Genomic DNA, 26,470 nt, shown 5'->3' with positions numbered 1-26,470 from the left:
AATATTTCTGACTGTCAAAATTTCCCAGATTCAAATCGAATTTAATTGAATCGAATCGAATCGAATTGAATCGAATTGAATTGAATCGTGGATCGAATCGATTCGGGACCTTGTGAATCGGAAACGAATCGATTCTAGAAATCAGTGACGATACCCAGCCCTACAAAGTTTCTCACCAGACACCTGTACTCCTCTTCCTGGTTATCCTAGATACACCCCATGATGACTGTGTCGTCCACAAACATCTGAGATTCAGAGTTGTAGCAGACGTCAGAGGTGTACAGGGTGAAGAGAAGAGGGGACAGCACAGTTCCCTGTGGTGCTCCTGTGCTGCTGACCACAGTGTCAGACGTGACGTCCTTCAGCTTGACGTACTGTGGTCTGTCAGTGAGGTAGTTGGTTTTTAATAGTATTCATTTATTTCTCCTCTGACTTTGGCCTGGGACCTGCGGTTCCAGTGAAAGGAAATCTTAACGCTTCAGGTTACCAAGACGTTTTGGACCAGTCTGTGCTTAAAACACTGTGAGAACAGTTTAGGGAGGGTGTTTTTCCCTTCCAACACGACTGTGACCTAATGCACAAACATGGTCCATAAAGACATGATTGAATGTGTCTGGCATAGAAGCAGAGTGGCTTGCTTTGAGCCCTGATCTTAACTCCTAGATCACCATTGTGATGAACCAGAATGAACCCCTCAGTTTCTTGCACCATCACAATGAGGCTTTTTCCTCCGTGCCTCTGAAAAACACTGGCAAAGGAGCTCCTCTGGGCTTTTACCACGTCCAGAATGTGAGTGCACACACACACATCTGCACCTACACACAAAAACTGTGCTTCAACGATTTTATTCCAACTCGGTTTGTCAAGCCCTTTTTTTTTATCTGTTGGAGCAGATTTCTGTCGAAGTTACAGAGTCTTTTATTGAGAACATCAAGAGCAAGCCCGTCGTGTTTGAAGTGTTCAGCCACTACCAGCAGCACCCGCTGCACCTCCATGGCCAGGACGTGAACAGGTTGGTGGGGGTCAAACAGCAGATCCAGTCATGCAGTGATAATTCATATTTAATGCAGCAGATTTTGTTAGAAATGTGTAGACGATTGTATTCTAATCACATTGGCTAATTTTATATGCATATATAAATAAAAGGTATTTTTATTAAGTCAACAGTCCTCCAACAGCATCCAGGAAATACTATCCTATTCCCATCCGTTGCTTAGAAACTGTCCTGAGGAGACACCTTCAGGGTCAATGACATGTCATTCACGCCAATGAAGACGTGAGTAGAGCAGTTTTCAAGTGTAATAACATTCCTTTCGATCATATTGAGTATAGACGAATGCAACTGTGAGCTTTAGCGATTAGCCCGTTTCAACAGGACCGTGATCTTGATGTGTGAGACAGCAGGGTGCTGCCACTGGTGTTGTAATCTGTGATTTAGTTCCTCCTAACATTTAAGTATGCTTCCAGTATCTATCCTCTGTGATTACTGGCTCTATAGACAGATTTAATAGAAGTGTGTGAGCTACTGGCTCAGTATAAAGGGTCAGTAGTGTTTTCACGTCACCTATCCATCCTCCATTCAGTCACCCAAAGCATGTAGTAAATACTCCTCACTTTTATTCATCTTCTCTTCAATTCAGAAAATTTTCAGCTTGATAACATTGAGCTTCTGTGTGTGTGTGTGTGTGTGTGTGTGTGTGTGTGTGTGTGTGTGTGTGTGTGTGTGTGTGTGTGTCAGTTCCAGCCACCAAGTTGAACACCATCACCAAATCCAACCTGGGTCAGTGTGTCAACAAGTACGACCTGCTGGTCTGGTTTGAGATCAGCGAGTTGGAGCCCACTGGAGAGTGAGTATCCACCTGGAGTGTTATATTCACGCACAAGCTTTAAAGGAATCATAAAAATGATCTCCATGAAGAATATTATAAGTTGGGATGTTGTGTCTCCTCCTCCCTCCATGCACAGGTGCATCCCAGCCATCGTGGATCACAGTGGAGGCCTGCCCTGCCATGGTACCTACCTGCTGCACCAGGTACAGGATTGGTGCACATGTTGTTTTCTTATTAAAATGGCCTGTATGTGTATAGCACTTTACTAGTCCCTAAGGACCCCAAAGCGCTTTACACATCCAGTCATCCACCCATTCACGCACTGGTGATGGCAAGCTACATTGTAGCCACAGCCACCCTGGGGTGCACTGACAGAGGCGAGGCTGCCGGTCAGCCGCTGCTCTGCTGTGTTGTACCTGTTTTTACGTGTTTTTAAGTCTCTTGATGTCATCGTGTCTAACACACACCCTTTATCTCCTCTCTGCAGCTGGACCATTGCATCCAGCCTGCCATTATAACCAAAGACGTCTGCATGGTCTTTTACTCCCGAGACGCCAAGATTTTCCCACCCCGTTCTCTCAAGAACCTCTTTGGGACTGGATACTCCAAAACTCCTGACTGGTAAATCTGGGCTGCTGTACTGTGGCCATCTCTGTTTCACAATCAAAGATATCTGCCCTGTTACAAAGTTTCCTTGTTCATAACCTCTGCTTCATTATAGTAACCGAGTGACTGGGATCTACGAGCTGAGCTTGTGTAAGATGTCTGACACTGGAAGCCCAGGTGAGCGGACATGAAACATGTTTAAAGAACAGCAGCTGTTTTATGATAATTCTGCGGAGAGCTTCATCCTAATGAGGGCTCATGTCCTGAGCAGGGATGCAGAGGAGGAGGAGGAAGGTCCTGGACACATCAGTGGCTTACGTGCGTGGAGAGGAGAACCTGGCTGGCTGGAGGCCCAGAGGAGATAGCCTCATCCTAGAGCTCCAGTGGGAGCTAGAGAAGATGGAGCAGCTGCAGGAGGTGGGCCTTAAAAGATTTATAAAGAAATTAATCTCTGTTTAATATCGTAGAGGGTAAAATGACTTTTTAACTCAAAGACCAAAGTGCTATTCTAAAAAGGCTTTTTTAGGGTACAGACTTCCCTCCCCTCTTCTCCCCACCTCACATTCGCCCCCATCTTTCGTCCAGGTGGATGAAAAGACCCGTCACCTTCTGGCGCTGAGAGAGAAGCTGGGAGAGGCGGCTCCCGTGGGAACAGCTCCCACCACCAAGTCCCTGAGCGAGTCTCTGTCCCCCAGCATGAGCTCCGGCACTCTGCCCACCTCCATCTCCTCGCAGATCTCCAGCACCACCTTTGAAAGCGCCATCACGCCGAGCAAGAGCGGCGGCTACGATTCCGCCGACATCGAGAGCTGGTGGATCGTGAGAAGGAGCTGGCCACCAAGGTGAAAAAAAACGTCGGCTTAGTGGACGTTCTTGTTGCTGCCTTCTTCCTTCTCTGCTCGGAGCTGATCGGTCTTGTTCCCGTTGTGTTGTAGTGCCTGCGCCTTCTGACACACACCTTCAATAGTGAATACAACCAGCTGGTGAACAGCATCAGTGACTGCAAGGTGAGAAATAATACAAAGAAATAAAAACAATAGCCTTTCTGTGTCACATCAGGGAGTTCATATATTAACGTCTACCTCATCCTGCTGTTGTTTCACTTCAGCTTTCTGACATCTCACCGATCAGACGTGATCCATCCGTGACGAGCTTCAGCAGTGCCACCCTCACCCTTCCTCTACCTGCCCCTCTCTGTCGGACTCCCGCTGAGGTTCCATGGACCAGAAGTAAACATATTTTTAGGAACATTGACCTCGATGTGCAAACGGTTATTGACAGGTTATCTATTTGATTCTAACTTGGTGTGATTTGTGTTAAAGGACCCCTGAGAACAGCTCACGTGCCTCCAGTCCCTCCTGCTCAGACTATGAAAACTTCCCGATGGTTCCCACTCTGGAGACCTCCTACCTTGCGCGGGCTGCAAAGAACGACTTCCTCAGCTTGGTGCCTGATATTGAAGAAATGCAACCAGGATGAGTAATGCCATATTAGCCCAAATACTGTCACTATGACATGTGTCTCACAGACCAAATGTAAGTCGACACTCATGTTCTCTAGTTCAAGCAGAAATGATGTGGATCGATTCAAATTCCTGAACCTGGATGATTTCAGCTGGAAACAAACCAACTCTGCTTCTTCCTCAGAAAAACAAGCACTCTCTTAAAAAATAAATAAATGAATCAAACCTCTTCTTTTCAGATCTGTTGTGTCCAAGAAGGGTTTTCTAAGCTTCATGGAGCCTCGCTCTAACTCATGGGTGAAGCATTTTGTGGTTGTTCGCCGGCCCTACGTTTTCATCTATAACAGCGACAAGGACCCCGTGGAGCGAGGCGTCTCTCCACAGCACAGGTGGAATACAGTGAAGACCAGCAGGCCATGCTTAAGGTTTGAGGCAGGATAGACGTAAAACTCTCCCTGCAGATCTAAGCTGGCGAGGCGGTGCAGCGGCCTGTTCATATTTTTTTTATTTTAACATTGGTATTTTTTTCCTTATGCTTTTAATCGTTCCACAATGAAGGTTTCTATGAAATGTAACAGAGGGCATTTATTTCTTAATTTAACCTTATTTTGCACATTAACACATATCTATAGCAAGGACAGAGACACAGCCACATATGTTGAGTCCAGGATTGTATCTGAGCATCAGGAACAAATGATAAGAGCTCATATCAGGAGTTCACTGGATAGCTGTTTCTCAAAGGGTTTAATAGAAGGAAAGAAGTTAAAGGGACTACATATTCAAAGGTCTTATTTCTGATATTACCCCATGAAAATATTTGCTCTGTGTGCCGTGCTGCAGCTGCTACATTCGACTTTGGATTCACTTTTTGGCACCAACGCCTCTCGAGATGTGTTAATGCAGACAGGCATTGAAAAACTCTGGTCAACCAACCAGCAGTCTGCCTGCTGTGTCGTATGAAATGCATGGAAGGAGAGGAACCAACTGTCTGTTACATATAGATAAAAAATAAAGCTCTGACGTGACCTCGGGTCAGTCAGCCTGACAGTCAGAGAAACAGAAACGTGCTGGATTGTGGATCTCTGAGCTGCACATCAAAGATGCACCTATGCACAGATCAAGTCTCAAAAGTGCAATGTACCTCATATACATGTTGATGCGAAGCGCTGCCAGAGCAAACGTTTCCACTTCATTTGCAGAGGTGTTTTTATTTTGGATTGTGTATTTATTGTTTGCAATGTTTAAATATTAGTTTACAGCTCTTTGCACATATTAATAAAAGGTTGAACTAACTGATCAGATAAAGTCTGTGCGGTTTAATTGTTCCACTCATATTAAACCAAATGCTGGTGTGGCTGTTCGAGTGTGAACTAAGAGAGGGTTTGAATGTAAGAGAGAGGGGGGGAAGAGACCTAACATGTAACCCCTGCACCTCCACTGAGGAGGTGAGTTACATTAGTGCTTCCTCTTTATTAGAAAGTGGTTTGAGTGAATTAGAAGTCTGTTGTTTTTTTGGAGGAGATCTACTCATTAGTCATGCTAGGCATCCATCTGAACTCTATCAAAATAAAGGTGTATTTTAACTCATTTTAATTTTTTTTAATATCAGAGATATAGGACTATACAAAGTAGCTGGTGACATCTAAAACGACAGCAGACTTATTGTGTCTTTCTTCACCTCATCACTTTTTTCTGTGTGTGTTTTTCTGTTGATGCCTTTCAAACAAAACTAGCCGTGATATTTCCCACCTTCCCCCTCTGAAATTTAATATCAGTTAACCCCAGATGTGTCATGCAGATATCCTAATTCTTTGTATGGTAATCTTGCACCATTGAACTGTTAGTGAATGAGGCAACAATAAAAGTGGGAAACGTGCATTAGCAGATGAAGTGCTGCCTGCTTATTTCCTGCTTTATGTGAGCTTCTGCTGTAGTTTATTATGTGCTTTTAGTCCCAAGAAACCAGCCTTTTACTGTGGCGCACAATAAGATCTTCTGATGTTTGGTGTCATCTTCCTGTGATCTCCTGTGAACAGGTGGATTAATTCACTTCAAGTTAATGTATGTAGAACCAAATCACAGCAGGGGCTGAACACTGTAAAGACTCTAGAATAATTATGGAGGCACAACATTTAAAGCTCCAGTCCTTCTATCCCACATACCTAAAAGTTAGTTATTTGATAAATAGCCCCGTGTTTGTTTACTTGATTTGTAAAATGCAAAGTGGTGACTTTTTCTTTTCAACTACGTCCTCGTATGGAGACATGTTTCTTTTTAATGGCATAAAACAAGTCATTGTTTACAAAAATGTACATTTTATTGGGCAGAATGAGGTAAACAGTGAAGAAAAGTATGAGAAAACAGAGCATAGGATCTCCGGAGACTGTGGCAACTAGAATTATTGTATACATGTGTGTGTATTAAGGACTGACACAGACAAAGAACTAATCATACAATGAAGCAATGTCATTTTAAAATGTTTATTTATAAACAGGATAAAACCATTCAAGTATTGAGTCATGAATAAAACAGCACCCTCTGATCTGCTAATTGGGAAACAGAGGATGTCAGTGTGTTTTTCAGTGCTAGTCCAAATTGAGTGAGAGGACTTTACATTTGAATAGATTCGATTACAAGTTATATTCGGTTTTAATTGAATGCAGTTCAGTTTGATTTAAATCAAGCCAATTCACAACATATAAACTTGAAATATATGGTAAGATAAAGGTTGTGCAATAATACAGAGAAAGCCCCAACAATCAAATGATCCCCTATGAGCAAGCACTTGGCAACAGTGGGAAGGAAAAACTCCATTTTCGGCAGAACCAGGCTCAGGGAGGGCGGCCATCTGCCTCCACCGGTTGGGGATGGGGTAAGAAAATGAAACTAAACTATAGGAAGACAAAGAGGAAAGATATCAATGATATATATGAAACTTTCTGCTAGCCCTGACTAAAATATTGTTTTTGACAGGAAAGTATTGTTTCATTCATCCATTTAGAGACAATCTGAACCATTTAAGGTGAAGGATTAAGCCTCAACCTAACCCGATTTAGTACTTTGACTTGCAAAGTACTTTTCAACTCTAATAATTGCTAAGAGTATATTTCTTATCATCTATTGGTCATCTGACCTGAGAAACTTCAGTTAACATTATAACACAGAAGTGATTGTCTGATCAGAAACTGTTTATTCCACCAGGTGGACAGCAGGAATAAGACAAACCAGATACTAAGAAATAAATTATACAATAAAATATTCTCAATATGCTACAGTACCATACACACTCTACTACAGTGTATCAAACTACTCTAAATACTTCCACAAACAATGACATACCCATCTTTGTCTTTTTGTGGCTTTCACCAAAAACTCTCTCCCTGGTGGATCCTGTGTTGACGTATGTGATTTTAGGAGAAAAAACAAAACAAAATCATTTTAAATGGTTACATTAAATGTAATAATATCAACATTCAATAGATTTGACTGTACATGTATCAACTGGTGTAAAATACATGTTCCTTGATCCTTGGTCAGGGAACATAAATTACTGTTGTTTCAGCCATCAGGTACTCCTCTAAAATTCAGCCTGGACTCCAAATATAAAGCATACAATACATACAAACATATAAATTACCTTTGCTGGTCTTGTTGCCTGCGTGCTCCACTTGCCCCTCTGAAGTGCTCAGTGAGTCAACCTGTCCCTTGTTGAGCTCAATCTTCTCCATCACATTCCTCACTTCCTCCACCTGCGTGGTCCTCACCTCCTGTGCCTCCATAATCGTTGCCTCCTCCTGGTTGTTGATCATTCATAGATCAAGTTAGTTTACACAATGGGTCAAACTTTTAACTTTATCCTGCTTTACGCCTCCTGGTTTGTAGCAGACTGAGCATATATGACGTATGAAAGGGAACAGAGTGGAGTTAAAGTGTGAGGGTAAAGGAGAAGATGTTGTGACTCAGTGATGATGATGATGACCAAATGTCAGTCTACTGGAAGTGCAAAATGCTACAGACCCCTGACCCCAAGTGCACTTTAACCTCTATAAACTTCAAATCCAAGTGTAGACACAGATGCCATACTGACAGACTGAAAAGAATTACAAAAGCTTTTGGTAAAACATCTTATGATGACTATCTATATTGCATGTGACTTCACTGTGTTGGAACAGATGTACAATAAATGCCAGTTCATCTCACAACAGCTACTGAATGTGTTAATATAAGTAACTTTTTTTTATTAATAATGTTTCAATGTATTTGTACAAAGATGGGTATGTAACAACGACCATAAGACACACTACAGCACTTCCAGCTTCAACTGATTTGTAACGGCCATTTAAACACCATTCAGCAATAGATCAACAACATTTAATTATTCAGGGTCTCAGTTATTTCCATTTTCCTTCATCAACAGCGTACTGGTTACCGCATTTAAGCAAAGGGTCATTGGTTCGATCCCAGTCAGAGACACAACTGCCCACAGGAAGCTCCTGAATTAAACACGCCCCCTCCCGCCATGACAGTAAGCCAAACGAAGCACACGGAAGCGTCAGCTATGGTTCGTACGTACTGTGTTGTCGGTTGCAACGTTAGATCACACGATAGGGAAGGCAAGAAGCTGGAAAATGGGCTCTCTTTTCATCGTTTCCCCTCCTGGAGGCAACGGGAGGGATCTCATGTATCCGATATTACTAAACGAAGACGTCAGGCTTGGATTGCAGCGGTCAGACTCGCAAGGCGAGTGCAACGAAAGCGAAAAAGAGCACCCATCGGAGGTAAACCCCCCCCCCCCCCCCAAAAGAAAAAAAAAAAAAGAACATACAAAATTGCGCTAACTGTAGGCTAATCTGCACATAACTTTCAGATGAATCATGCACCTGGAATACTGGTGTACATTTACCTTATGTGTATGCACTAATTTTATCTTACATGCTTTCATTATGCAGCTGCAGAGTATGAAGGTGTGCCCCGTGCAGAAGTATTAGATGAAGATCTGACAGAAGACCAACGACAAAATCACCATGTCATGGAGACTGTGGACAGGAGTTACTCAGATCATGTGAGGGTGAAGACACAACACTGCTTGATAAGAATGTTAAGGTGCTGTGTTTTGGTGAATACCTGCCCCAGTGTGGTTGTCAAACCAGGGCCAAATGAAACTTTCTCTTGTTGAATATTCATAAAACCGCCGTGTTGCATGTACAGTTCATTGTAAATAATTGTACTTTCTGTAAAGTGGTTTCAATAAAACAGAAATGAAAAGTATGTTTTGTTTTTTTTTCAAGATCTGTTCACATGTAACTTAGCAAGTACATGTGCAGGTACACATGAAATGCAAACTATTTACATGGCAACGCACAGCTGGCATCAATCGTGAATTGTTCATCTAGAGCAATTTTGGGGGCAGCTGCTGAGGAGAAGTCAATGTTATGTGCAACCTCTGGCTGTATCTTGGTCATATGGTCAACGTACTCACAACGTGGAGGCTTAAAAACGGCCAAATCTTGTACCCAACCGTTTGTGAATTAGATGTGCGCCTCCCGGAATTTATAATTCCGAAAATGATTCGCCGTGTATGCGCTGACTCCACAGACAAGGTACGCGAAAGTATCGGGATAGGAGAACGGCGGCTGTCTGGGTTTCCACTCCACTGTCTTTTTTCATACGGGTCCACATTACCGATGCACGCTATTTTTTCCAAGTACCGTCTCTTGGCGTCTGGGCGCAATCGATCGCGATACAGCCCTTTGTCTTTTGCGCTGATTTTAAGCATGGTTCTGACAGTTCTGCTTCCAAAACAGTGTGTTTGTTTTGATTTGTGGCTTTCTGTCATGGTGCCGCGATCCCACAATGCACTGCGGCGTGACGTCAACTCCAAAGCCCTATAGAGACGTTTTGGCTTCATTTTTGGGGAGCTGTCGCGTGGTCCATGTTGCTTACAGTCATTGGTTAGTATCATGGTTACTAGGCAACCTGAGCAGCGGGACGAAGGCATTGGCCTGATGTACCTTGAATTGGAACAGGCGTCAGGAGCAGGAAACGAAGCCGAAAGAGCGCGAAAGATGGAGACGCAGTGTGATGGCTGCATGCAACCACACAATTGAGATACTTAGGTAATATTCATTTGGTCTTTTGTCTTATGTTTACGTTATGCTCTAAAGCTTCTGTGATCATAAGTTAACTAATTTGTTATTTTGAGTTTACCTGTAATGCATGACAGCACTAAGCTATAGCCCAAATGGTGGCATAGACTCTGCTTTGCATTGTTTGTTGTTTTATATAGGTATATGTTATATTGATTATATTTCTGCTCTTTCTGAGTTACCTGACCTCTGCTCCAGTCCTTCCTGGTTTGGCTGAAAGAGGAGGCTGTGGGTGGAGCTGGTTTAAATGCAGAAGCCAATAAAGTGGACTGGACCATCTATTGTGATCATGCAGGGGGAATGGAGTTCTTCTTGAATGATGGTTAGCTGTTATCTCTTTAGTTTTCACCTTTGGTGTATATAATGGTTTATTCACTTGCTATATAACTGGAGCTGTTTCTCATTTGGGAGGTCAGTTTGTTGAGTTATGTTTTTGTTAAGTGACTTTTGAGTAAAGTTCTGTTAAGTTAACCTCTTTTATGGGCCCACTTGGTTCTTAAAAAAAGTTTATTTTTGTTATTTTGAATTTTTGTAATCATCTTGTCCTTTTTGGGGTATAATAAAACCCATTTTTTTGAAGATTACATTTGTGCCTGTGTGTTCCTGGCCGCTTGGATCCTGACACGCAGGTACCTTGGCAAAACAGAGCAGAGTTTAAAATGGTTAGGGAGTACCTGTACTCAAGGGACCCCTGTCTGCAGAGGTTTGCGTTGGAGACGATCTCGGCTTGGGGGGCCAGGGATGCCGAAAGCTCCCCTGCGAAAGTGATAGTGGACTGCACAGCGGACCTGGTGCGGTGCCACTTGCGGGACTCGTCCGGAAATTTGGACGGAGAATCAATGCGCATGATGTACGCGATGGCTATTATCAGATTCGTCAATCTGATCACCGAGGTGATGAAAAACGTAACAATCCCACGGTGGGTGGTGGACCTGAGCCACAGTATGGAACATGGGCTTGATCCAAATTTGAACTTGTGTCGAAAGGCATGTAAGGTGGCCCTGGAGCTGGTAGAGCAGGAGTTCTGGTCCAGGCAGTTGGGAGGAGAGGATCAGGAAGCTGACCTAAAGCGGCAGGAGGATGAGGCCACACGTAGCAGCATCCCCGGGGCCTCAGGCACCAGCCCGGACAGATGAGGGCTTCCATCTGGAATACAAACATCATGAGAGATGCCAAGCTTTGACTCTTATTTTGCTAAAGCAATTTTGAAGCAGAAAAAATGTTCAAAAAATGTTCTTACAAATTTAACAAATTAAAATGGTTAAGCACTGTATTCTCTGTTGATTCTTGAACTTAGCGTTTCAGTGTTTTAGTTTTCCAATATACAAACTTTTTTGCAAGTGTCTGACATTAAATAGAAGAAACAACACATCTGAATCCTAAAAATTAATAATCAGATGAACTGACACTAAACATATGTGGTAGTTGTGGTCATTTGGGTCAGGTGGAAGCCTCTGTGTTCTATTGCGTTGTGTGTATCTATATTTTTATTAGGTGGCAGAGGAAAAATGTTTAATACTTTCTCTGCATGCTGGAGCTGAAAGTGCAATAGAATCAGAAGAGTGTATTAATCCCCTAAGGAAATGCTGTGGTTACAGTTGCTCCAAGACAATAAAAGCAGTAAAAGGCTGAACAAAATTAAATAACACAATATATTACGAGTTACAAAATATAACAAATAGCTCTAATATATACACACAGCTGAATTATAAATGTCCAAAATATTACAGAGGTGAAATATGTATCATTGGCATTAGTGATGGGATTTCCGGCTCTTTTTAGTGAGCCGAACCGAAAGAGCCGGTTCTCTAAAAAGTGCCAGCTCTTTCGGCTCCGAACCGGCTCTTCAGGTTGTTTTGTTGCTTTAATTAATTTATTATTAACAATAATATAAAATTATGCACAAAAGGAATTACTAATGTAAAAAAAGTGGTTTTATTTATATATAAATATATGCGGTGGCCCCTAGAGACAAAACACGTATAAACTCTGAAGCACATTTCTAGCATGAACTGAACTTCCAAAACAGAGCTACCTAGATCACTTAAATTACACAATTGAAAGCATATGTGTATTGTTTGTGTATTTATACACAAGCACTCATATATATTCAAATAATTGAAGGTAATGAAGATAATCGCAGGTAAATGAATAAAAATGTTCATTTACCTGTTATTACCACACACCAAATCCGGTCGTTGGTACTTGCTGGCTTGTGCAGCCACTAGGTAACAAAAGCTCAACACTGCGCCTAGCATCCTGGAGCATTTCTGTTGTGTTTTGTACATGTTTTAGAGTTTTTACGTGCTTCTGAGTTTGTACGTGTTTTAGAGTTTGTACGTGTTTTAGAGTTTTTACGTGTTTTGGAGTTTGTACGTGCTTCTGAATTTTTACGTGTTTTGGAGTTTTTACATGTTTTGGAGTTTTTACGTGTTTTGGAGTTTTTACGTGCTTCGGGGTTTGTACGTGCTTCGGGGTTTGTACGCGCTATAGAGTTTTTACGTGTTTTGGAGTTCGTACGTGCTTCAGGGTTTGTACGTGCTTTAGAGTTCGTACGTGCTTTGTCTCTAGGGGTCACCGTAAATATACTTTTATTTATTCACTCCACATAAAATGTAATAAATAAATCATATAATACAAAAATCAACTATTCACATTTCAATTTTTAACTATTTAAATTTTTAGCTTTTTCCTTTTACAAATTTAAAGTAAAACAACACAAAACACTGCAAACCCCAACACAATTAAATATAAATTAAAATATGAAAACAAAAAGAAGATGCACATTCTCTGTCATATGGGCCTACATGAATAAACTTTCTGAATCCTTTATCATCTGCAACTGAAAATAGTTGCGGATGATAACTATACCTTTCTAATGTGACGTTGTTGTCCCTGGCTCTCTTTCTCTCTCTCCCTCCCGCTCTGTTCCTGTGCTACTGAGTGTACCTACCGCCCCTCCCCCCTCATCCCAGCGTAAAGCAGCGGAAAAAAGTGCAAGAGAGAGGGTGAAAGAAAGAAAAAAAAAAACAACAACCCACGGCTCGCGATAAGGAGCCGGCTCGCGTCGTTCACGTCAAAGACCCGGCTCTAAGAGCCATTTCGTTCGCGAACGACACATCACTAATTGGCATTTTACACTAAACTCTAAAAAAAAAAAAAAAAAAAAATGTAGCGTGTCATTCTTCTGCTGCTTCTTATCTCTGGGAATGTTAAACCAAATCCTGGTCCTGATACTCCAGACATTTTCAAAGACGGCTGTTACTCACCAGCTCGATAGCTAGCCGGGGGGGGGGGTTCTCATTAGGTTTTCCTTCAACCCTCAGTTGTGCATTGATGTATACACTGTGATGGAAACTTCATGGAAACAGCTGTTTAACAGCTGCACTGTTAAGCAGGAAGATTACAGTAAATCTGTATGAAACTTGGCCCAGAGGTACAGTAGGCGTCCCAGAGGAGGAATGTGTTGAAAGTTGGACATCAACTATGAAGAATGATTAGCCGTAAAATGTTCTCAAGAGAGATGAGATATTCAACAGTGGAAAAAGAGGCTTTAGCAATCAAGTGGGCACTTGATTCCCTCAAGTATTACCTCCTAGGCTGGGAATTTACACTGGAAACTGACCACAAGGCGCTCCAGTGGTTGGAGAAAATGAAGGATACGAATGGACGAATCACCAGATGGTACCTCGCGATGCAGCCATTCCGTTTTACCATTCAGCATATTGCAGGCAAGAACAACTGCACAGCGGACTATCTCTCTCGCTGTTCCAGCTCACTGCTGAAGGGGGGGGGGAGTGTGTGATGGCTGCATGCAACCACACAATTGAGATACTTAGGTAATATTCATTTGGTCTTTTGTCTTATGTTTACGTTATGCTCTAAAGCTTCTGTGATCATAAGTTAACTAATTTGTTATTTTGAGTTTACCTGTAATGCATGACAGCACTAAGCTATAGCCCAAATGGCGGCATAGACTCTGCTTTGCATTGTTTGTTGTTTTATATAGGTATATGTTATATTGATTATATTTCTGCTCTTTCTGAGTTACCTGACCTCTGCTCCAGTCCTTCCTGGTTTGGCTGAAAGAGGAGGCTGTGGGTGGAGCTGGTTTAAATGCAGAAGCCAATAAAGTGGACTGGACCATCTATTGTGATCATGCAGGGGGAATGGGGTTCTTCTTGAATGATGGTTAGCTGTTATCTCTTTAGTTTTCACCTTTGGTGTATATAATGGTTTATTCACTTGCTATATAACTGGAGCTGTTTCTCATTTGGGAGGTCAGTTTGTTGAGTTATGTTTTTGTTAAGTGACTTTTGAGTAAAGTTCTGTTAAGTTAACCTCTTTTATGGGCCCACTTGGTTCTTAAAAAAAGTTTATTTTTGTTATTTTGAATTTTTGTAATCATCTTGTCCTTTTTGGGGTATAATAAAACCCATTTTTTTGAAGATTACATTTGTGCCTGTGTGTTCCTGGCCGCTTGGATCCTGACACGCAGGTACCTTGGCAAAACAGAGCAGAGTTTAAAATGGTTAGGGAGTACCTGTACTCAAGGGACCCCTGTCTGCAGAGGTTTGCGTTGGAGACGATCTCGGCTTGGGGGGCCAGGGATGCCGAAAGCTCCCCTGCGAAAGTGATAGTGGACTGCACAGCGGACCTGGTGCGGTGCCACTTGCGGGACTCGTCCGGAAATTTGGACGGAGAATCAATGCGCATGATGTACGCGATGGCTATTATCAGATTCGTCAATCTGATCACCGAGGTGATGAAAAACGTAACAATCCCACGGTGGGTGGTGGACCTGAGCCACAGTATGGAACATGGGCTTGATCCAAATTTGAACTTGTGTCGAAAGGCATGTAAGGTGGCCCTGGAGCTGGTAGAGCAGGAGTTCTGGTCCAGGCAGTTGGGAGGAGAGGATCAGGAAGCTGACCTAAAGCGGCAGGAGGATGAGGCCACACGTAGCAGCATCCCCGGGGCCTCAGGCACCAGCCCGGACAGATGAGGGCTTCCATCTGGAATACAAACATCATGAGAGATGCCAAGCTTTGACTCTTATTTTGCTAAAGCAATTTTGAAGCAGAAAAAATGTTCAAAAAATGTTCTTACAAATTTAACAAATTAAAATGGTTAAGCACTGTATTCTCTGTTGATTCTTGAACTTAGCGTTTCAGTGTTTTAGTTTTCCAATATACAAACTTTTTTGCAAGTGTCTGACATTAAATAGAAGAAACAACACATCTGAATCCTAAAAATTAATAATCAGATGAACTGACACTAAACATATGTGGTAGTTGTGGTCATTTGGGTCAGGTGGAAGCCTCTGTGTTCTATTGCGTTGTGTGTATCTATATTTTTATTAGGTGGCAGAGGAAAAATGTTTAATACTTTCTCTGCATGCTGGAGCTGAAAGTGCAATAGAATCAGAAGAGTGTATTAATCCCCTAAGGAAATGCTGTGGTTACAGTTGCTCCAAGACAATAAAAGCAGTAAAAGGCTGAACAAAATTAAATAACACAATATATTACGAGTTACAAAATATAACAAATAGCTCTAATACATACACACAGCTGAATTATAAATGTCCAAAATATTACAGAGGTGAAATATGTATCATTGGCATTAGTGATGGGATTTCCGGCTCTTTTTAGTGAGCCGAACCGAAAGAGCCGGTTCTCTAAAAAGTGCCAGCTCTTTCGGCTCCGAACCGGCTCTTCAGGTTGTTTTGTTGCTTTAATTAATTTATTATTAACAATAATATAAAATTATGCACAAAAGGAATTACTAATGTAAAAAAAGTGGTTTTATTTATATATAAATATATGCGGTGGCCCCTAGAGACAAAACACGTATAAACTCTGAAGCACATTTCTAGCATGAACTGAACTTCCAAAACAGAGCTACCTAGATCACTTAAATTACACAATTGAAAGCATATGTGTATTGTTTGTGTATTTATACACAAGCACTCATATATATTCAAATAATTGAAGGTAATGAAGATAATCGCAGGTAAATGAATAAAAATGTTCATTTACCTGTTATTACCACACACCAAATCCGGTCGTTGGTACTTGCTGGCTTGTGCAGCCACTAGGTAACAAAAGCTCAACACTGCGCCTAGCATCCTGGAGCATTTCTGTTGTGTTTTGTACATGTTTTAGAGTTTTTACGTGCTTCTGAGTTTGTACGTGTTTTAGAGTTTGTACGTGTTTTAGAGTTTGTACGTGCTATGGAGTTTTTACGTGTTTTGGAGTTTGTACGTGCTTCTGAATTTTTACGTGTTTTGGAGTTTTTACGTGTTTTAGAGTTTGTACGTGCTTCGGGGTTTGTACGTGCTATGGAGTTTTTACGTGTTTTGGAGTTTGTACGTGCTTCTGAATTTTTACGTGTTTTGGAGTTTTTACATGTTTTGGAGTTTTTACGTGTTTTGGAGTTTTTACGTGCTTCGGGGTTTGTACGCGCTATAGAGTTTTTACGTGTTTTGGAGTTCGTACGTGCTTCAGGGTTTGTACGTGCTTTAGAGTTCGTACGTGCTTTGTCTCTAGGGGTCACCGTAAATATACTTTTATTTATTCACTCCACATAAAATGTAATAAATAAATCATATAATACAAAAATCAACTATTCACATTTCAATTTTTAACTATTTAAATTTTTAGCTTTTTCCTTTTACAAATTTAAAGTAAAACAACACAAAACACTGCAAACCCCAACACAATTAAATATAAATTAAAATATGAAAACAAAAAGAAGATGCACATTCTCTGTCATATGGGCCTACATGAATAAACTTTCTGAATCCTTTATCATCTGCAACTGAAAATAGTTGCGGATGATAACTATACCTTTCTAATGTGACGTTGTTGTCCCTGGCTCTCTTTCTCTCTCTCCCTCCCGCTCTGTTCCTGTGCTACTGAGTGTACCTACCGCCCCTCCCCCCTCATCCCAGCGTAAAGCAGCGGAAAAAAGTGCAAGAGAGAGGGTGAAAGAAAGAAAAAAAAAAACAACAACCCACGGCTCGCGATAAGGAGCCGGCTCGCGTCGTTCACGTCAAAGACCCGGCTCTAAGAGCCATTTCGTTCGCGAACGACACATCACTAATTGGCATTTTACACTAAACTCTAAAAAAAAAAAAAAAAAAAAATGTAGCGTGTCATTCTTCTGCTGCTTCTTATCTCTGGGAATGTTAAACCAAATCCTGGTCCTGATACTCCAGACATTTTCAAAGACGGCTGTTACTCACCAGCTCGATAGCTAGCCGGGGGGGGGGGGTTCTCATTAGGTTTTCCTTCAACCCTCAGTTGTGCATTGATGTATACACTGTGATGGAAACTTCATGGAAACAGCTGTTTAACAGCTGCACTGTTAAGCAGGAAGATTACAGTAAATCTGTATGAAACTTGGCCCAGAGGTACAGTAGGCGTCCCAGAGGAGGAATGTGTTGAAAGTTGGACATCAACTATGAAGAATGATTAGCCGTAAAATGTTCTCAAGAGAGATGAGATATTCAACAGTGGAAAAAGAGGCTTTAGCAATCAAGTGGGCACTTGATTCCCTCAAGTATTACCTCCTAGGCTGGGAATTTACACTGGAAACTGACCACAAGGCGCTCCAGTGGTTGGAGAAAATGAAGGATACGAATGGACGAATCACCAGATGGTACCTCGCGATGCAGCCATTCCGTTTTACCATTCAGCATATTGCAGGCAAGAACAACTGCACAGCGGACTATCTCTCTCGCTGTTCCAGCTCACTGCTGAAGGGGGGGGGGAGTGTGTGATGGCTGCATGCAACCACACAATTGAGATACTTAGGTAATATTCATTTGGTCTTTTGTCTTATGTTTACGTTATGCTCTAAAGCTTCTGTGATCATAAGTTAACTAATTTGTTATTTTGAGTTTACCTGTAATGCATGACAGCACTAAGCTATAGCCCAAATGGTGGCATAGACTCTGCTTTGCATTGTTTGTTGTTTTATATAGGTATATGTTATATTGATTATATTTCTGCTCTTTCTGAGTTACCTGACCTCTGCTCCAGTCCTTCCTGGTTTGGCTGAAAGAGGAGGCTGTGGGTGGAGCTGGTTTAAATGCAGAAGCCAATAAAGTGGACTGGACCATCTATTGTGATCATGCAGGGGGAATGGGGTTCTTCTTGAATGATGGTTAGCTGTTATCTCTTTAGTTTTCACCTTTGGTGTATATAATGGTTTATTCACTTGCTATATAACTGGAGCTGTTTCTCATTTGGGAGGTCAGTTTGTTGAGTTATGTTTTTGTTAAGTGACTTTTGAGTAAAGTTCTGTTAAGTTAACCTCTTTTATGGGCCCACTTGGTTCTTAAAAAAAGTTTATTTTTGTTATTTTGAATTTTTGTAATCATCTTGTCCTTTTTGGGGTATAATAAAACCCATTTTTTTGAAGATTACATTTGTGCCTGTGTGTTCCTGGCCGCTTGGATCCTGACACGCAGGTACCTTGGCAAAACAGAGCAGAGTTTAAAATGGTTAGGGAGTACCTGTACTCAAGGGACCCCTGTCTGCAGAGGTTTGCGTTGGAGACGATCTCGGCTTGGGGGGCCAGGGATGCCGAAAGCTCCCCTGCGAAAGTGATAGTGGACTGCACAGCGGACCTGGTGCGGTGCCACTTGCGGGACTCGTCCGGAAATTTGGACGGAGAATCAATGCGCATGATGTACGCGATGGCTATTATCAGATTCGTCAATCTGATCACCGAGGTGATGAAAAACGTAACAATCCCACGGTGGGTGGTGGACCTGAGCCACAGTATGGAACATGGGCTTGATCCAAATTTGAACTTGTGTCGAAAGGCATGTAAGGTGGCCCTGGAGCTGGTAGAGCAGGAGTTCTGGTCCAGGCAGTTGGGAGGAGAGGATCAGGAAGCTGACCTAAAGCGGCAGGAGGATGAGGCCACACGTAGCAGCATCCCCGGGGCCTCAGGCACCAGCCCGGACAGATGAGGGCTTCCATCTGGAATACAAACATCATGAGAGATGCCAAGCTTTGACTCTTATTTTGCTAAAGCAATTTTGAAGCAGAAAAAATGTTCAAAAAATGTTCTTACAAATTTAACAAATTAAAATGGTTAAGCACTGTATTCTCTGTTGATTCTTGAACTTAGCGTTTCAGTGTTTTAGTTTTCCAATATACAAACTTTTTTGCAAGTGTCTGACATTAAATAGAAGAAACAACACATCTGAATCCTAAAAATTAATAATCAGATGAACTGACACTAAACATATGTGGTAGTTGTGGTCATTTGGGTCAGGTGGAAGCCTCTGTGTTCTATTGCGTTGTGTGTATCTATATTTTTATTAGGTGGCAGAGGAAAAATGTTTAATACTTTCTCTGCATGCTGGAGCTGAAAGTGCAATAGAATCAGAAGAGTGTATTAATCCCCTAAGGAAATGCTGTGGTTACAGTTGCTCCAAGACAATAAAAGCAGTAAAAGGCTGAACAAAATTAAATAACACAATATATTACGAGTTACAAAATATAACAAATAGCTCTAATATATACACACAGCTGAATTATAAATGTCCAAAATATTACAGAGGTGAAATATGTATCATTGGCATTAGTGATGGGATTTCCGGCTCTTTTTAGTGAGCCGAACCGAAAGAGCCGGTTCTCTAAAAAGTGCCGGCTCTTTCGGCTCCGAACCGGCTCTTCAGGTTGTTTTGTTGCTTTAATTAATTTATTATTAACAATAATATAAAATTATGCACAAAAGGAATTACTAATGTAAAAAAAGTGGTTTTATTTATATATAAATATATGCGGTGGCCCCTAGAGACAAAACACGTACAAACTCCGAAGCACATTTCTAGCATGAACTGAACTTCCAAAACAGAGCTACCTAGATCACTTAAATTACACAATTGAAAGCATATGTGTATTGTTTGTGTATTTATACACAAGCACTCATATATATTCAAATAATTGAAGGTAATGAAGATAATTGCAGGTAAATGAATAAAAATGTTCATTTACCTGTTATTACCACACACCAAATCCGGTCGTTGGTACTTGCTGGCTTGTGCAGCCACTAGGTAACAAAAGCTCAACACTGCGCCTAGCATCCTGGAGCATTTCTGTTGTGTTTTGTACATGTTTTGGAGTTTTTATGTGCTTCTGAGTTTTTACGTGTTTTAGAGTTTGTACGTGCTTCTGAGTTTGTACGTGTTTTAGAGTTTGTACGTGCTTCGGAGTTTGTACGTGCTTCGGAGTTTGTACGTGCTATGGAGTTTTTACGTGTTTTGGAGTTTGTACGTGCTTCTGAATTTTTACGTGTTTTGGAGTTTTTACATGTTTTGGAGTTTTTACGTGTTTTGGAGTTTTTACGTGCTTCGGGGTTTGTACGTGCTATAGAGTTTTTACGTGTTTTGGAGTTCGTACGTGCTTCAGGGTTTGTACATGCTTTAGAGTTCGTACGTGCTTTGTCTCTAGGGGTCACCGTAAATATACTTTTATTTATTCACTCCACATAAAATGTAATAAATAAATCATATAATACAAAAATCAACTATTCACATTTCAATTTTTAACTATTTAAATTTTTAGCTTTTTCCTTTTACAAATTTAAAGTAAAACAACACAAAACACTGCAAACCCCAACACAATTAAATATAAATTAAAATATGAAAACAAAAAGAAGATGCACATTCTCTGTCATATGGGCCTACATGAATAAACTTTCTGACTCCTTTATCATCTGCAACTGAAAATAGTTGTGGATGATAACTATACCTTTCTAATGTGACGTTGTTGTCCCTGGCTCTCTTTCTCTCTCTTTCCCTATCGCTCTGTTCCTGTGCTACTGAGTGTACCTACCGCCCCTCCCCCCTCATCCCAGCGTAAAGCAGCGGAAAAAAGTGCGAGAGACAGGGTGAGAGAAAGGAAAAAAAAACAACAACCCACGGCTCGCGATAAGGAGCCGGCTCGCATCGTTCACGTCAAAGACCCGGCTCTAAGAGCCATTTCGTTCGCGAACGACACATCACTATTTGACAGTCTCCCCTCAGTGTCGTGTTTCTCCTGCCGTGTCTCGTTACGATTATCTGTGTCAGCTGTGTTCCCCGTGTGCTCCCACTTCCCTCGTTAACCCTCTGTGTATTTATGTGCATGTCTCCCTCAGTTCAGGGTCGCGTCGTCAATGTCTCCTCCCCGAACCTGTGTGCCTTCCTGTGTTCCCTCGGTCCTCAGTTAGCATTCCCAGTTTAGTTCTGTTTCCTTGTGAAGCCTGCAATAAAGCAGTGATTTTGAGTTCAGCCTTTTGTCTCCGTGAGTTTTGTGTTTGGGTCCTCATCTGCCTCCACACAGCCAGTTCATGACAGAGTGTTGACATTTCTTTCAAATGGCATGTTTGTGAAAGTTTTTCGAAGTACACTATGATAACTTCGACTGACAGCACAGCCACTAAAGACACACTTTCTTAGAGCAGGAGCTGTGAATCTGTACTGCTAGCCATTTATCCCAAAATGACACAGAGGATATGTGCTCAATTTAAAAACTACTGCATGACCTGCTGTTTCTGTCTTACACATACACTCTAAGAAATAAAATGTTGTATTTACTCCACCCAGTTATGTCAACCGGTTCCACACAACTGGGTTAGTGAAATATAAAATGTATGATATATTTAATTTGAACAAGAAATCTTAAGTAAATCTGATAAATCTACTCACCCAAAACATGCTCTACTGAAACTATATGATTAAATCACTTTAACAGAATTGCAACCTACTCTATTTAAGTTTGTAAATTAAAAAAATCGAACAAGTTTATTCAGTTAACCTAACTTTAATAACACTTTGTGTAAAACTTGTTGAAGCACACTTTGAGCAATTCAAATGCTTCTAGATCTTTTTTCCTAAACAATCTTTACATATATTCAAGTGCATTTAAAGTGCAGGAAGACAAGATACAGAATGTCATGTTAAACTGAAATGATTAAAACTGGAAAGTGTTGTGATTCCAACATTTTTAACATTAACATGACTTAATTTAAACTTGATTGGGCTACAATGAAAAGCCCACAATACAGCAGGTAGAAATTACTTTAGTGTCATTTTTGTCCATATTTAGAAAAATAACCTTTGCTTCAAAACTTAAACTGAAGTCCAAAGTTAGGAGCAGTCTTTTGCAGTGTAGCTGGATGTTGGTAAAGGTTCAAGAACAAAGAACGCAGAAAAGTGAAAGGCCTTGCAGAAGTTCTGGTGTCAATTCAAACTGAACAGTTTATGAAGTGCAAGGAGAAGGGTTCGAGAACCTTAAAGTTCAGTGTCCTCTATAGTTCAGTGCAAGCTGTTTCACTCAAGCAGTTTGTTTTTCAGAACCTGCACCTTCATGGATAGGTTGTTCCCATCCAACTCCATCAGCACCGTCTGAAGAAATTCAAATGTGTATTTCAGGTGCTTTGGGTAGCTCAGATTTAGACTGTAGATTAGTCCAAGCAGGAGGGCACAACCCTTTGCCACATCACTAAGAGCTTTCAGCACAGTGCATCCTTCTATGATGACACCAATGTCCTTAGGTATATCTGCAGAGTTTGCTCCTTCATGTCTGACAACATAGACTCCCAAAGTCAGCTGCTCCGTTTCTCTGCTTGCACCAAGATCCACATCCTTTAAATAAAAATAAAAGAAAAAGATAAGTTAATTGCATACGTATACATATGGACAAGTAAGTCCACCTTCCATTTCCAATCCCAAATTAAAAAAAGGGAAATAACTGATCGTTTTCCTTTTTTAACTTACCAAGAATTCCTTGAACAGGTCATCCGGCTTTTCATTTAAGTAGACACAGCTTTCAGAATGCATTCCCGTCGAACATCAACGCTGGGATTCTGGTGGAGATAAGAACTCAATATGAGAGAAGTTTCCTATTTTGAGTCCTTTCAACCTCTTTACAAAACAAAGTCAAAAATATTAACACATAATCCAGATAAGTGATTAAGCAATGTTGCATAACTCACATCAGTGACGTGCAGTGAGGTTCATGATTGGTAAGGCACTGACTCCTCTGTGTCAGATTAACAAATATATGAACCCAAAAATCGAAGCTTTTCAATTTTGACATTACGTGAAAGCTTTCATTTTTGCTTTAATCAATTCTAGATTGTTCAACAATATATTTAATAACTGTGTCCCTAAAAATATTAAAATTAAACAGAAGATTAGAACTGGGCAATATGGACTTAAAATCCTATCACGACATTTTGTGGTATTTTTTTGCGATAACAATATGTCTGTGAAGGTTCTCAGTCATCCAGATCATCGTAGTCTAAGGAGCTTGAAAAGAAAAGTGAAGCTTCTTCAGTGAAGAAGCAAGGATGAGAGATGAAACGTCTTCAAGCAACTTAAAGAAGTCCAGACGCTTTTCTTTCCAAGCTTCTTAACAATAAGAGTTACAATAAAAGATCATAATAGTATTTTTGCCTATAAATCTATCAATGCAGCCTCACAAATACAAATACTGCAAATTAAACTTAGCAAATGTGCTATTTAGACAAACCAGCAGTTATTTATCTTGTTGAATGACATTAATGGAAATAATAGTCTCAACTAAATTATCATATATTTTTTTTAGAGGTTTGAAAGCAGTCTATCATTTTAATCACATAGGATGTGCGTTATCACAATATTGATAAGCGATGCAATAAGTGCCCAGCCCTACAGAAGATGCATTAAAATTTATTTAGGTTTGGTGTGTCTCATTTTTGTGTGTAGTAAATAAATTGGTCAAATGACCTGGAAGCAATTATAGAAAAATGATTAATTTTACTTCAATTTATTAATTTATAAATAGGAGATGCTTTGAAATAAAATTGGTGCGTTTCATTGCTTAGGACTGATTTGGTGTCAATTTGTCCTTTGTGAAATTTACTGATGTTCCCTAAGTGCGCTGCTTTATCCACTGTGTCAATGGCGCTCTCAGTGTAATGTGATTACACTGTGAATCTGTGTACCTCTTATACATGTTGCCTTTAGGGTTCAGCACTGCCCTCCATCAGCCTCACTCCATGCATTTTTGCAGCACATTTATGACCAATAACATTAAACATGTAACACACATTCATCAAATAAATGAGGTAGTCTGCATCAAGTCATCATCTGTATTGCATGTGCAATCAAACATGTACGTTGGCAATTTAGAGAAACAGCAGTGGGATTGCGCATGTGTGTGTCCGCGGTGAGACACATCATCATCACCTCCTCTCAGCGTTTTACCTTGTATTTGAACAGAAAATCCGTAATGACAGCAATTTTGACCATAAAAATATTGAAATCACACAGAAAGCAAATTTAAAATCTAGTGTACAAATTGAATTTCTCTTTTGTTAGTATTTTACTTCTCATTAAGGTGCCTCACTTGATTGCATGTCACTGATTCACATGTATCTACAAAATATTCAAATATACACATATTCAGTTGAAAAAAAATTCTGATTAATGACAGACACAGAAGTTGAAGAAGCATTCAAATAATTTCAGAGCTCAATCAAGGTCAACTAAAATACATACCCCATCCATGGCTGCTATGATTAAGTTGATATTGCGTTTAGCTGTTCCCCCCTTCTTTTTGAACACTCCAAGAAGGTGGTCAGCGTAGTGGTCCAGCTTAGCCATGAAAGTTGACAACAAAGGGACCATGGTGATGCGGGTGAACTCTGCAACAACCTGAAACATATTAAAAATTACAACTAGAGAGTATTCTCTATTAATTTTATTAGAGGCCACATGCAAGAATGTTACAACTTTCAGTCAAACATTTTGTATCTTTTAAAATTAACAATTTACAGTACTTTGTTCTTCTTCAAATACAAGTTCTTATGAAAATGACTTGCAATAACAAAGCTAGTAAGAATTACCTCAGTCTCTGAAAACAGAGCAGGCCATCTGTTTTTGACCTCTGCAATGAATGGCATGTCTTTGATGATTTCCTGTCTTCGGTAGCGATGATAACCAATGGAAACTGATACAAGGAGTTAAATGCATTATATATAACAGTATTACACATTATTCTGCACTTCAATGACAACAGATGAACGCATGTCTTATACTTTACAAATCAAAGTGTTAATCGCTTAAATCCCTGCGTTTGACACTAAACCAGAAATCAACATGGAGTCGAATTCTTTCAAACAATGTAGCAACTTAATTGATGCACATTTCTAAAATACACTACACATTCATTTCATTCTTCAAACTACAGGATCGCTGGCGCTCCCTGTGGTCATTACTGATGTCAGGGAGCAGGTGCGGTAGATGTTGGGAGTAATTTTAAAACTGTCGGTCTTAGTAGGCAAGTCTCACCTTAACAGGATCGCAAAAGATTTTGGAAAATTACACCGAAGCAGGTTCAACAATATTTGTTAAATGTTTTCATACTTCTAACATGTGAGAGAGGTATACAAGCTAGAGTGTTAAAAAATTTACCAGGCATCATTTGTTTAAAAAAAAATGCAAAAGTATTCCCGAAAGTGTCAGATGTTTATCAGTTAGTATACATTAATCAAATTTGTTATCCTTAAATTGTTGTACTTACCAAATAATCCTCAGATGGCGATGGATTCTATCCAGGATACTAAGCATATGCAAGTGTCAGTTGAAAATGGCGGATGATCAAACTTCCACACTGCACATGTGCAAACTCAGAAGTATGGAGAGCCTATTAGGACAATCCTCTTTAAATTAAAGTGCTCTTCATTTTAAATGAACTTTTTACGTTGGATTTAATTTACTGCATTTTGTTGTATTGAAATATTATGTTGTTAATTAAATTCAAAACAACATACTTGTGTTTAAAGTTAAAAATCAATTGGTGGCATTAGTTTTAACATGAAACATTTACATAATGCTACCAACATCAGTGTGTCATTTCTTAGAGTGTACTAATAAAGTGTTTGTGAGGGGAAAAAAATCCCATTCTCATTGTATTTTTACTGATGTTTTTTACATGTTCATTTTTTTTCTGAGCTCATCATCTTGAACTTCAGTGACATTGCAAACTTTGCCATTTGATAAAAAATAAACTCACCATACTTAAGTGGAGAGTCCACATTGCACATACCGCTTTAAATCACATTAACACAAAGAAAATGCAAAGGATACATTTGTGCGTGCATAAATGTGTGTTCATCAGTAAATTACAGGAAATAATGAACTTTATCACAATATGCTAATTTTTTGAGAAGGACCTGTAGTTGATGGATCTTTCATTGCATTCTCTAACAAGAAAAAAATAGAAGAAAATTTGATCAGTTCTTGTCATTAACTAATTTATTATTATATTTAATATCAACATATCAATGTCATTATTGCCTAATTATTATTGTTGTTTAAAACATACAGCTGTATTAATATGAATTATTTTTGTAGTATTATTAATGCTGCTATTGTT

General features: G+C 40.2%; 1 long non-coding RNA gene and 1 pseudogene across 1 annotated transcript; one reads left to right on the top strand and one right to left on the bottom strand.

Annotated features, from left to right (window-relative positions):
* Positions 1 to 2,077: 2,077 nt before the first annotated feature.
* Positions 2,078 to 26,470, top strand: part of LOC134618170 (kinesin-like protein KIF1B) — a 72,650-nt pseudogene continuing 48,257 nt past the window's right edge.
* Positions 22,212 to 25,669, bottom strand: LOC134618193 (uncharacterized). The gene is made up of 5 exons (XR_010091877.2): positions 25,616 to 25,669; positions 24,939 to 25,042; positions 24,592 to 24,747; positions 22,825 to 22,913; positions 22,212 to 22,692 (listed from the first exon to the last, which is right to left on the bottom strand). It is a non-coding gene; the product is annotated as an uncharacterized LOC134618193 (long non-coding RNA).

Source organism: Pelmatolapia mariae, linkage group LG20 (assembly GCF_036321145.2).
Source record: "Pelmatolapia mariae isolate MD_Pm_ZW linkage group LG20, Pm_UMD_F_2, whole genome shotgun sequence".
NCBI classification, from domain to species: Eukaryota; Metazoa; Chordata; class Actinopteri; order Cichliformes; family Cichlidae; genus Pelmatolapia; species Pelmatolapia mariae.
This window is presented reverse-complemented; position numbering and strand designations above follow the sequence as displayed.